Source organism: Urocampus carinirostris, chromosome 10 (genome assembly GCF_059441175.1).
Source record: "Urocampus carinirostris isolate Australia breed hairy pipefish chromosome 10, RoL_Ucar_1.0, whole genome shotgun sequence".
In the NCBI taxonomy this organism is placed as follows: Eukaryota; Metazoa; Chordata; class Actinopteri; order Syngnathiformes; family Syngnathidae; genus Urocampus; species Urocampus carinirostris.
In genome coordinates, this window is record NC_142358.1 from 7656096 (window position 1) to 7670083 (window position 13988).

Below are 13988 nucleotides of genomic sequence, written 5' to 3' on the forward strand. Positions count from 1 at the left end.
AGACATCCGTCAAATAGTTCGTCCAACACAGGTTTTTAAATATTGGCGTCCAAGTTACGCCTGGGCAACAAAGCCAAACCAAAAGGCCCGAAGAGCGAGACAGAGAAGAGACGGTCGGTTATTTTAAAAGGATGCCGGGGAGAGCTGTGCAAACAGACACAGATCTTCTCCCTCACCTCCACGATTTACACTTGATGCCTCTTTTATGGTTGCGGGCAAGAAAAGAGAAGGAGGCTGTGCAACCTTGAAGTGAAGAGAAGGTTGAAGCGCTGATAAATCTGAAACAGCGTAGGCTGCATGGCCAGGACCGGAAATAACTAACAACAGCCGCATGGAGGAGTGGTTCGGGCAGCAGATGAGATCTGACCTTGACGCTCGCGACTCTTTGAAAACTCGTAAAAACTTGAACGCGTTTTAGGGCTGCCGTTTCGAGAAAAGGTGAAGCTGGGTGTATTCATCCAGTGAAAGGGAAAACTGCGTGCATGACAACCAGGTAGGTTCTATTGAATATTACAAAAACACATATAAAGTATTTTTAAGGAGTTCACAACTCTTGAAAAACTACCAAGAATCAAGAAAGGTCTGGACGCAATTCTCAACTCTTGAGGAACCTGCTAAGAACCCAAAAAATTCTGGACATCCTAATTATCCAAGTACGGTATTGTTAAATACAAAATCTTTATACAACAAGAGCTAATTCAGTAGACCCCTTCGACTATTGTGGGGAATACAATGGTTTTTGGGCCCTTGTTTACGGCATTTTCCCCACTTTACAACATCAAGACCAAATTACTTTGCATTCCCAAAGACTTATCAAAATCAAACTTTGCGGTGTTTGTGCGTATGATGGGTTACGTCTCTAAGATGTCTGTCCGCTGTTGATGGACAACATATAAAATGCTAGTATACTATTGGTTTGCGTCATGGCATCATGAAAATGTCAAAATGCTTCTGGTTAAGATACAACACGGTATTTTTTTGTACTATAATTTCTAGGGTTTGGGACCAATAGATGTCATAGGATTGAAGCACACCGAATTGGGTTTAAACAGAGACGGGCAATATTTAATACAGAACAACAAAGATGACTTACACTCAGGCTTAATTAATACATGTGAAAGGAGCGGAATTATTATACAAAATTTAAAAATATTTCCCGTACTGTAAAGTATACCAGATAATAAGGCGCACCCACAAAGAATAGTCTTTTGTGATATATTATTCATGTATAAAGCACACCTGACCATAAGATGCATAGAATTAAACTATGGGAGGAGCTGGGATTGCATCAACAACAAATAAATACAATTAGATTAAACCTAAATCTATTCCATCAAACATAAATGAACGTCAAGTCTTTTGGTTTCACCATGTAAATTTATTCATTCATTCCTAAATGGTAACTGTACTATTGTGATTTCAACGGGACACATTTTCAGCAAGTTAATCTTTTTTAGCAATCAATAATTGTCATAAAATGGGTATAAATGGAGCAATCGCGGAGAAAGGCAGGCCCTTTCGAAGACAACAGACACTCTAGCTTAATTTACGCATACATGAGGTGGCCCATTAATGTACAATATATATTCTTTTGTCAATCATCAAACTGCGGCCTAGGGTGCCCTGGTGTCTGGTTCATATATGGAAACCCATGTTTAAACTTGAGGTTTGTTATGGACAAGCCTTGACAATAACTGAAGTTTAATAACCAAACATCACCTAAGTTTAGATCAAGGGGTCTGTTCCCCCCAATCATGCTACTCCAGGTCTCACTATCATTGCCCATGTGAGCGTTGAAGTCCCTCAGCAGTACAAGAGAGTCCCAGGGGTAGCACTCTGAAGCACACCCTCCAAGGACTCCAAGAAGGGTGGGTACTCTGACCTGCTGCTCTTTGCGCACAGATAACATCTCACTACCCATCCCAGCCACCTGAAGGCGTAGGGAGGCTACCCTTTCGTCTCTCAACGTGCAGATGCTGAGCCTTGGGGCAAATAATGTGCTCAAAATGTCTTTTCGCGTCTCGTCGCGGGCAACTCCAAAGTGGAAAGAGTCTATCCCCACTCGAGAAGAGTTGTACATGAGCCCAAGCTGTGTGTGGAGGTGAGACAGACTATATCTAGTCAGAACCTCTCAACCTCACACACCAGCTTGGTCCCCTTCCCCGTCAGATGGTTGAGATTCCATATCCCAAAAGCCAGCTTTTGTAGCCGTGGTTCGAAGAAGGCGCTGACCTGAAAGGCAAAGCTCCGGATTTATTCGTTGATCTACATTCTGACCCTCACTGATAGTCATGAACTGTGGGTCATAACCAAAGAAATGAATCCCAGATGCAAGCGGCTGAAAGAAGTTTTCCTCAGCAAGGTGGCTGGGCTTTCCCTCAAAGGGTGAGAAGCTTGGTCATCTGGGAAAGACTCAGTGTAGAACCGCTGCTCCTTTGCGTCATTGGGAGCCAGCTGAGACGGCTTAACATCCTGATAAGGATGCCTCCTAGAGATCTTCCTTGGGAGGTGCTATGGACATGTCCCACCAGCAGGAGGCTCTGGCCACATCGTAAAGACTACGTCTCTAATTTGGCCTGGGAATGCTTTGGGATCCTGTCGGATAGCTGGACGAAGTGCCTTGGGATAGGGATGTCAGGGCTTTCCTGCTGGGGCTGCTGCCCCGCGACCCGACAATGGATAAGCAGAAGATAGTGGATGGATGGATGGATGGATATACTATTTTTAATTTTAATCTTTTTATGTAGGATACCAGTGTTTGGAACACATTAGATAATTAGTATAGGTTTCTTTACCCTACTATACTGCAATTTCACTTAACAACCCCCCACTTCAGAATGAAATACTGTCAGTGGATCAGGTACAGTTAATAAGGATTACACAAATGCTAATATTTTTCATGCAAAACTGATATTTCCGTATGAATTAAATTGAAACGCAAACAACTTGGCTAGCACCCAGATTATATTCAATTTCTCAGCTCCCTGTTTATAATTAACACGTATACTGATGGTAATATTGGGCTCATGTCGCCGCCGGCAACAGCCAGATAGCTTCCGGGCAAACATCCAATAAGAGAGCCGGGCGTGACGCTTTCTATTTGTCCGTCCAACGTCTCATTCCAGTCTGTAAACAGGAAGCTTTTCTTATCGGGAAGGGCGAGAGAGGGCTGAATATAGATGGGAATTTGCTCACGTGATTATCACCTCCCAAGCTGATTGCTATCGTGCTAAGTCTATCAGGCGGGCTGCAGCTTGCTACACTTAATGAGTCACGTTGTGCAAATTGGACTTAGCCTGATTTGATTCGTGTACACATTTGTGGCAAAGAAAATATTCACAGTCGAGATAGACGGTTAGTAATGACAGGCCACCCCTTCAAAAATGAGAATACCAGATTTTTCGGACAATAAGGCACACCTAAAAATCCCAAATTGGCCAGAAATAAGAAAGGTTGCCTTATAATTGGGGCACCTTATTTCCAGATATAGAAATGGAAACAGTCTTTATACGTGTGTGTTACTTCTCGGGTTTTACAGTATACTAGTGTATTTGTGCAGCAACACATTATTAGAAAAATCACGGACCGAAATCAAAACACATTATAGTACCAAACCAGGGTCCCGGCAGTGAGAGGACCAATTTACCCACTAGACAATCGGGGGAACAGATGACAATGATTATCAGACAGTGCCAGAAACGAATGTCAGAGAATGTTGTATATAGTTTGTCATAATAAGTATTAATTCCTAAATTATTGAAAATGATTATGTTGCTCACTTTCAATTTTAAATAGACTAATGAGATTTAACAAAATGCCTTCAAATGGCCAGTAAAACATTGCAAGAGCGAAGCAGAATTTGTTACAGTACATTAGTTTATCTTTTTGTTTTATTTACAATAACATTTTAAATTTTAAAGGAATAATTTTGACTGCTTCTAAGCTTTTTTTGTCTTACATCTTTTATATCTTATATCCATTTTATCTTATATATCTGTATTTATCTTATGACTTATTTCAAGATATTTTCACAAATAAGCAAAACTATGTAATCAGAAATAATAACATAATTACTGTGAATACATAATAAAAAGTAATAACAACAAATTACTCAAAACAAAAATGACATACTGAGCATAATTATCTACCAGTATAGCAACAATATTTTAGCTTGTAAATATGTTTGTCATGCATAAACATATGTAAAACGGTGTTTAGCCATTTTTAACACTTGATGGCAATGTTTGAATTAATCGCTGGGTATCAATCCATTTTATCTCATCTCATTAGCCGTACCGCTTATCCCCATTAGGGTCGCGGGGGGGCTGGAGCCCATCCCAGCCATCTCCGGGCAGTGGGCAGGGGACACCCTGAACTGGTTGCCAGCCAATTGCAGGGCACACAGGGACAGACAACTCATTCGCTCATCCGCACCTAGGGACAATTTGGACCGGCCAATTCACCTGAAATGCATGTTTTTGGAACGTGGGAGGAAACCGGAGTGCCCGGAGGAAACCCACGCAAGCACGGGGAGAACATACAAACTCCGCACAGGAAGTCTGGAGCTGGATTCGAGCCCACGACAGGTTCCCATGACATGAACTGTGCCGCACAAGCGCTAACCACTGCGCCGCAGTGCTGCCCTTCAATGCATTTTATAAAAAAAAAATATGCCTGTGTGTGATTTATTATTAAACATATGTAAAATAACTTATTTAGAAAATAGTAATCCATTGTGTGATTTTATTTGCCTATCTGATACAAGCTCAAAATAAACACTGCGCCGATTTGACCCGATATATCTCGGTCGTCGTCAAAACGGTTCCACAATCATATTTTGCGATCTCATTTCCTTATTAAACACACCTCTCAAAAAGGCTCCATTTTCCAGCGATTCCCGGATATAATCACCAAAGAAGAGGCAAAAAAGGATGACGACGGAAATAAGGAGCTATGTAGAGATAAGAGAATAAAATATTCCCGAGGAAACATCAAAGACACAAAAAAATTTCAATGAATTCATCAAGACAACCAAGGAAGTCGTTTTAACCTTACGTCCTCTGAACCGAGATGAAAAAGTCTCATTTTAGCCCGTAAAGGTACAAAAAAAAGTTCTATCAGTTGATGAAAAAATGGAAAGGCGGTGACGCTTTTAGCCTGGAAGTCCTTTCAGGCTCCGGCTAATGTTCTCTTTCAGCACTGTACTAAATTGGAGAGCGACTTGAAAAGAGATCGTTCCTTCTTTTCCATTCCATCTCATTTTTTTCTCTCCGTTCCGCAATCCCTCAAACGGATACTGCTCAAGACGGAATGCCGCCAAGTCGTACGTGCCGAGGGTGTGAATTTAAATCCATGCGGGTATAACACGGGCTTAGTACGATACCCGGGGACAATGCTATGTTACATGGGTAAATATGGCAACATTCAACTAGGGCAGGGATGGGGAAGCTATGGTCGGTGGGCCACATAAGCCCAAGTACTAGAAATTAAGTTTGGTGGTGTTTTCAACCATCTCGTCCTTGTCAATGTGACCTGTTTTCCATATCAGTGTCTTTAAAAAATATTTTACAAGCTTTGGTTGTGTGTGTCAGTGCATGTTCATGTGTGTCAGCGCTAACGAGCCAAATTCAAGCTCATTTCAAGGACTTTCGCAGAGAATTTTCTGATTTCTCCAATACTATAAAAGAAGAAATTCAGTGAAAATTATGTAGTTGGCAGATCCATAAATTAATCCATAAATTAGACACATTTTTTTCAAATTCTCAAATATGTCTGCAGTCTTTACAGAACAGGCTTCTCTGCCTCATTTTAAGCAGGCTTGTTTTGTTTCTCTCCATTTAATGCTTGGTCCATCAAGTCAGACTGCTGAGAAATATGGCAACAATTCCAAGCATTTACAATCACTTCACCCAAAATTCAAGGACATCGAAAACCTGGTAAACACAACATTAAAATCCAAGCATTTTAAGGATTAAAAACTCTTGTACATACCCTGTGTTTTGTCCCCAATGTCCCTTTGAGTCCCACTCCTGTTTTTCATAAAGCATTATGGCGTACTAGAGCGGCACGGCGGCTTAGTGGCCAGCACGTCCGCGGCACAGTTCTGAGGTCATGGGATCGAATCCTCCTCTGCGGAGTTTGCATGCTCTCCCCGTGCTTGCGTGGGTTTCCTCCGGGCACTCTGGTTTCCTCCCACATTCCAAAAACATACATGTCAAGTTATTTGGCTGGTCCAAATTGTCCCTAGTTGTGAATGAGCGAGTGAGTTGTCAGTCCCTGTGTGCCCAGCGACTGGCTGGCAATCAGTTATGATTTTTAAACATTTTTAAAACTTTATATTTTGTTAAGTAAACGGACAATTTTTTTTATTTTTCTATTTTTTCACCAAATGAATAAAGAAGCAAAACAATTTACCATCTACCAGACAATACAATTTATTTTTACACCAAAAAACAACATACATTTAATTTAACATGTATTTTTTTAAATGCACGTTATTCTGTACTTCCAATGTTTTATTCTAATTTTTCAATGAAGTGATTAATCAAATATCATGGAAAAACACAAATAAGAATAATATTCTTTTGAAAAGTATAATTTTTGAAAATCATACAATTGAAATATTTGTTCTGTAATTTCTATTTATCCAATACCATGCAAAAATGAAATAAATGTTGTTTTAAAGATGCAAACATTTAGAACTAATGCAATTATTTATTCATATGTTGTAATTATTTTTAGCCGACCGTAGAAATCTTATTTTAAGATTTTTTCTTTTACCAATTAAAAAAATTAAATTAAATTAGTAATACAATCTGATGTAGTAAGACAGTTTTGTTTGTTAGAAAAATACATTTCCTGTGGTACCTAGAACAAAATAAATGAAAAATGTATATATTGTAAAATCTTGGAAGAATTTTATTTATAAATATTATATATATTTATAAATAAAATATATATTGGGGCGGCAGTAGCTCAGGGGGTAGAGCGCTCGTTTTGGGATCAAGGGATCCCAGTTCGAATCCCGGCTCGTCCGTGTTACATGTCGAAGTGTCCTTGGGTAAGACATTGAACCCCTAATACCCCCAATAAGCAGGTTAGCGCCTTACATGGCTGCAAGGCCGCTATTGGGAAATGTGGAGCACATTGTAAAGCGCTTTGGGAAGTCATTGACTTGAAAAGCGCTATATAAATGCAGATCATTTCATTTTCATTTCATTTCATATTAAAAAATCTTAACATGTTTGCTTACGTTAATTTTTTTTTTTTCTGCTTTCGCTCTAAAAACAAAATAAAATATAATAAAATGTTACCCACTCTGAAAAAAATCAAAATCAATTAGGTCTCCTGATTAAAATATTTGAACCGCTGGTAAAATCCTTTAATTAGTCTAAAATTCTTATAAATATTCACTATGAATTCACAATCACCACGTGATTCAACATGGCGGCGCGCATGGATGCTGCGGCTAGTTGCTCTCCAGCTAATCTTCTATTTATTGCCGTTCTCTTGTCTTTTTTGCTTTCACTTTTGGACACATGTGTGGCCAAAAATACTTACAGTAGGGACGAACTTATTCGGTTGGGTGGGCGTCTAAATTTCCACTTTTCGGGCACTTTTTATACCGCCTATGATATACCGAGCGAACTTCAAAGAGATCCGGCATCCTTGTGGACAGCTATTCCTCCCAATAAACGACGACAACGGCGCCGTAAAGAGAGAAAACAGAAGCGTGGTTGCCGAGCAGGCAGATGTGTGAAGCGTGCTGAGTCTAAGGAGCAAGAAGGACGCGAGGATGTAACTAATTCCACCATTCATTCCTCGCCGGACAACCGACGCTTTACACTCAGCGCTCACGAACGGCCCCAACAGCGGCATCTTTTGAAGATCTCTACAAAGACTACAAAGACTTCAGCTAAGTCAAATGATTCAGCAAAGCTAAAATTTGGTCTTTTAAATATTAGATCGCTTGCTCCTAAAGCTTTAATTGTTGATAACATTATTCGTGATTATAAACTTAACTGTATGGGTCTTTGTGAAACTTGGTTACGCCCGGATGAGTATTTAGCGCTAAATTATGCTTCACCCCCTCACTACGCGAGTAGCCATGTAGCACGCACATTGAAAAAGGGTGGCGGTGTCGCGCTCATTTCTGAAAAATCGCTCAAATTTAATCCTCGTACCTCTAATAATTACAAGGCATTTGAGGCTCTTGTGATGCGGTCCTCTCTATTGTCCATTTATGTAATAACTATCTATCGCGCACCTGGGCCATACACAACTTTCTTAGACGAATTTGCTGAACTTTTGTCTGAACTAGTAACCTATGCAGACAAAATTATAATTATGGGGGACTTTAACATTCATATGAACTCCCCACTCAGTTCACTTACTATTGCGTTTAGGTCTCTAATTGATGCATTTGGTTTTAATCAACTGGTTGACTTGCCAACCCATAAAAATGGAAACACGCTAGACTTGATTCTGACTAGAGGAGTTTTAACCTCAAACATTATGGTGTTACCGTGAACTACCGTTATCTCGGATCATTATTTAGTTACATTTGAGGTGCTAGCTAAATGTAGTGTTAAAAAAGCTGAAGGATTTAGCGGACGCAATATAAGCACTGGCACAGTTTCTGAGCTCTTTGAACTCCTTCCTGGAGCAGTTGCGTCCTTTCCTTCATACAATGGCTCAATTGACTCACTCATGAACGAGTTCAATACCACCCTGACTAGTGTCCTGGATTCAATAGCGCCCATAAAGCTAAAATCACGTCCTAAAAGACGCACGCCTTGGTTTACTGATGAAACTAGAACCCTTAAACAAGAATGCAGGAAATTGGAAAGAAAATGGCGCGCTACCAAGCTTGAGGTTTTCCATCAAACCTGGTGTGACAGCTTGTTAAAGTATAAAGCGGCCCTTGCCTCTGCAAAATCGGCCTACCTTTCGAAGGTGATTGCGTCTCAAAAGAAAAATCCCAAAGCCTTTTTTGACACTGTAGCATCATTTACAAGGCAACAGACTATCGCAGATAGTTCGACGCACTCTGCTCATGACTTAATGGTCCACTTTACTAAGAAGATTCAATGCATACAGGAAGAAATTGCTAAAGAAATTATTAATACCACACTTATTAAAGGGCTGAAATCTACAGATGCACGACAGGGTGGCTGTCCTGGGAAATTGTCCGGTTTTAGTGAACTGTCACTTGATGATCTCAAACAGGTGGTGAATGCGGCCAAACCGACAACTTGCCAGTTCGACCCACTCCCAGGTTCACTTATTAAAAGTATTTTTGGCGTCCTTGGACCTTCAGTTCTAAATATTATAAACATATCACTCTCCTCAGGTGTAGTTCCAGCAGCTTTTAAGTCAGCCGTTATTAAACCCACACTGAAACGACCTAACCTTGATCCAGAAATCTTAAGTAATTATAGACCTGTGTCAAACCTACCTTTCCTCTCTAAAGTACTTGAAAAAGTAGTGGCACAGCAGCTGAATGATTTCATACCCTAGAATAACCTTTTTGAATCCATGCAATCAGGATTCAGGGCTAACCACTCTACTGAGACAGCTCTGATCAAGGTAACAAATGATCTCCTACTAGCAATGGATTCTGGTGCTTCCTCACTTTTGCTGCTGCTGGATCTCAGTGCTGCTTTTGACACAGTGCACCACAATTTACTACTAGAACGGTTGGAAAAATGGATTGGTCTCTCAGGAACCGTCCTCTCGTGGTTCAGATCCTACCTCTCAGATAGGACGCACAGTGTTTAATATGGTGAAATGACATCTGAGCCCTTTAATGTTACCTGCGGTGTTCTACAGGGTTCAGTGCTTGGCCCCCTTCTTTTCAGCATTTACATGCTTCCATTAGGTGATATTATTCGCAAGTACAATATCAGCTTCCACTGCTACGCAGACGACACTCAACTATATCTTCCGTTGGAGGAATCTCCCACACTAAACTGTGGAAATTACTCTTCTATCTGAATGAGGCCTGCCTCATTCAGATAAAAGAGTGGATGTCACTCAATTTATTGCGTCTTAACTCTGAAAAGACCGAAATGTTAGTCATTGGTCCATCTAAATGCCGTGACTTATTCTCAAAAACTGCTGTGAACATTGACAAATGTCACATCACACAGAGTGACTCAGTTAAAAATTTAGGTGTCATATTTGACCCTGATCTATCCTTTGAAATGCATGTAAAGAAAATTACTAGAACCGCTTTCTTCCATCTTCGTAACATTGCTAAAATCCGTTCAATACTGTCTCAGTCGGATGCGGAAATTATAATTCATGCATTTGCTACCTCCCGTCTCAATTACTGTAATGCACTACTCTCTGGTCTCCCGAAGTCTAGAATCAAGACTCTTCAGCTGGTACAAAATGCCGCAGCGAGGCTTTTAACTAGGACAAAAAAGTACGATCACATAACACCGATTTTGGCTAACCTGCATTGGCTCCCAGTTAGCCAATGTGATTTCAAGGTTCTCTTAGTCTCATCTCATTAGCCGTACCGCTTATCCTTAGTAGGGTCGCGGGGGTGCTGGAGCCCATCCCAGCAATCATCGGGCAGTGGGCAGGGGACACCCTAAACTGGTTGCCAGCCAATTGCAGGGCACATAGGGACAGACAACTCATTCGCTCATTCACACCTAGGGACAATTTGGACTGGCCAATTCACCTGAAATGCAAGTCTTTGGAATGTGGGAGGAAACCGGAGTGCCCGGAGGAAACCCACGCAAGCACGGGGAGAACATACAAACTCCGCACAGGAAGTCTGGAGCTGGATTTGAACCCACGACAGGTTCCCATGACATGAACTGTGCCGCACAAGCGCTAACCACTGCGCCGCCGTGCTGGACCTGCTCCCTCTTATCTTTCAGATCTGATCTGCCCCGCCCCTATGTCCCGGTCCGAAGCCTACGATCTGAGAGTCCCGGTCTTCTGGTGATCCCAAGAGCAAAGAAGTGTTCTGCTGGTTCAAAAGCGTTCTCCATCCGGGCACCGGTGCTGTGGAATGCTCTTCCCCCTGAGATCCGATCTGCAACCTCAGTGGAAATGTTTAAATCTAAACTTAAAACTCACTTCTACTCCATAGCATATGAATAACCTACTCTTCTCGTCAGCTGAAAAATAGTCTGTGTAATATAGTGTAATAATCTGTGAAGCCCTTTGAGACTCTTCGTGATTTAGGGCTATACAAATAAAAATGACTTGACTTGACTTGACAAAATAATCACAGCAGATGTAAGAAAAAAATAACTACATCAAATCTATTAACATTGGCGTGTTGATAGGATTCAAAGAAGAAAAAAAAACAGACGTATTCAAATTAATTCACAAATTGCCCAGTTGTAATAGAAATAGATTTGACATATACAGTCGATCTCAGGGTATGGCGTTCCTGGCTTGTTTTCATGTGTAAGATGTCGAACGCAGTGTTGTTTTGGCCCCACGTTGCAGCATTTTCCCCACCATACGACGTCAAAAAAGGCATTCTTTTGCATGCCCAGAAACTTACAACGTTAATCCATTGCGTTGTTTGTGCATATGACTGTAAGTGTTACGTCATATAACACGCTTTTCTGCTTTTGGTCGATGTCACGACTTCATGAATATGCCATATGCTATTGGCTGACCTCCCTTCCCCAATGATCCTTTTTTTTCGGTCAGTATAGACAAATTTGAATTTGTTTAGCTGTCTGGTCCCAAGACTTCCAATGATGCTAAATGGAGATGCAAAAACGCGTTTAACGTAAACACGAAGCTTGTGCTTATCAAAAAATAAGAAGAAGGCACATGCATTTTACCCTCGCTAATGACAATTGAGACAACTATTAGGAACAAGGACACGATTAAAGAAACAAAGTATTCCAATCCTACCACGTGGAAGTCAGTTTTATTTGTAATTAGTTGTCTCCTTCCTCTCTGCATCCACCCGCTACTCCACCCAACCAGCTTAAGTCACGTCACACTAAAGGTAAATTAAATTTCAATTTCACATTACATGTGAAATTATTCAATCGTATGTGTTGTGTGACTGCATTTAGGTGAATCTGAGAGAAGTGTATATAACAATAATGATAACAGATGATATATTTTTTTATGAAACACTAATAATCATTTAGTTTTCGGAATGTATAATTGCGAAAAGTATTTAGACTGGAAACGGGACCATCAATTGTTTCATAAAGTTGTTGATTTTGTAAAACATAGAGAGGTAAATTATAAAAATGTCAATCAAAAATACAATCAAAAAGAAGAAAAAAAGATAAAAGAAAAATGACAAGAACAACAAGAACAATGACAAGAAGAACAAGTGCGAGATGAAGAAAGGGTTTTGCGAAAGTCATATATGTAAACTATACAATATTTTTAAAACTATCCCCCAGCATCGGATGTCTTTTGGACATTGGATATTGGGCTAACTCTGGTCACGTCCAATTCAGAATCCCCCCTCCCCCATCTGCATCCACCCACAAACTCCGCAGTACCAGATCCAGTCATGTCACACCAAAGTTCCATCAAAGCTAAATAACATTTCATGATTTCATTACATGTATATTAATTTATAATATTAAGTAATCATATACACATATATTATATATAAGTAGTACCTATCTAACTACCCTGGTCATATCAAGAAAATAAAAGATATAAGGAAAAAAAAGAGAAAAAGGAGCAAAAAACACACACAAAATTTAGTGGACCATGGAAAACCCAAATGCCAAAACACCTAAACAAGTTAAACACCTCGGCACCCAAGTCGGTCATGCTTTCGTCCCTCAAGATGAAACGGGACACAAGGAAGCGTCCATGTCACTCAGGTCAGGGTGACAAAACACATTATTCCGTTCAACAGCAGGGCCCAACAGCTTTCACTGGTTTAGCCCTCCCGTATCATACGGGTGCCCTGCCCATCCTTTAGAACACGTCTAAACATCCCACTATCCATTTACAACACCTCTCCACTCGTTCCTATCACCAACAAGGGCTCTACCTTCCACTATATCTAGACCGCGTTCCTGCAGTGAACTAATAACACCATCAATCCACGTCAATCGCGGCCTTCCTCTTGGTCTCCTTCCATTTACTACTGCTCTGTAAATCCTCTTCAACATTCACTCCTCATCCATCCTCTTCATGTGTACTCTCTTATCCACACGCTTGCTCAGTTCCACTACTACTCCAGTTCTGTCTCTCACAATTTCAGTTCTCAATCTATCCAATCTTGTCACTCCTAACATAGTTATCAAAAAAACGTCATCTCAAAAACACTTAACTTCCTTCTCAAATCTGTCTTCAGGCTCCAGGTCTCTACATCATACAACACAGTCCGCACAATCGCACTCTCGATAAGAGACAGTAAGTAGTACCTTCTATATCATATTTTGTTAATGATATTTAATATGTACCGTATACACAATATTGATGTTACCAGAGTAGCAGGGATTTGGGACATTTTATTACAATAGGTTTCTTTCCCCAGCAATAAGACAATCTCACTTGGTGATCTATTCCTACTTTATATTGTCATCAAAGGCAATTAGCGACTTTATTAATATTCCAACTTGATCTAAAAGTTGAAGCAAAGTGGTTGAAAAGTCAATTTCTTTCCACGGTTGTTTTATCAGCTCGGTATCGGCATCCTGCAAAGTCCGGCCCCAACGATGGGCGTGACGAGCAAATAAAAAGAAGCATAAAACACTTACGCAGCCATTGACAAGCGATAAAGAGTGTGCGAGCGTAATTGAAGCTGCGTTCTAAGCCGTTTTTTTTGGGGGGGAGGGGCTGTCCGCTTGGCCTGCCAAACTCCAAATTGAAGAGGGGATTCATTATCTTTACAACAAGTGTGCCTGCTTTATTGGCCGTGGTGTCATCTGGAAAAAGAGGCCTGATAAATCGAACTGATGCTTTTGACTTGTTTTCGTTTTTTCCCTCAAGTCATTGGCGCTTTTTTATTTTTTTACCACCAG

General features: G+C 40.5%; 1 protein-coding gene across 2 annotated transcripts in view; it reads right to left on the reverse strand.

Moving 5' to 3' along the window:
- The window catches only part of schip1 (schwannomin interacting protein 1), a 347507-nt gene that overhangs the window by 280123 nt on the left and 53396 nt on the right, over window positions 1–13988 (reverse strand). The gene's annotated exons all lie outside the window — the stretch shown is intronic.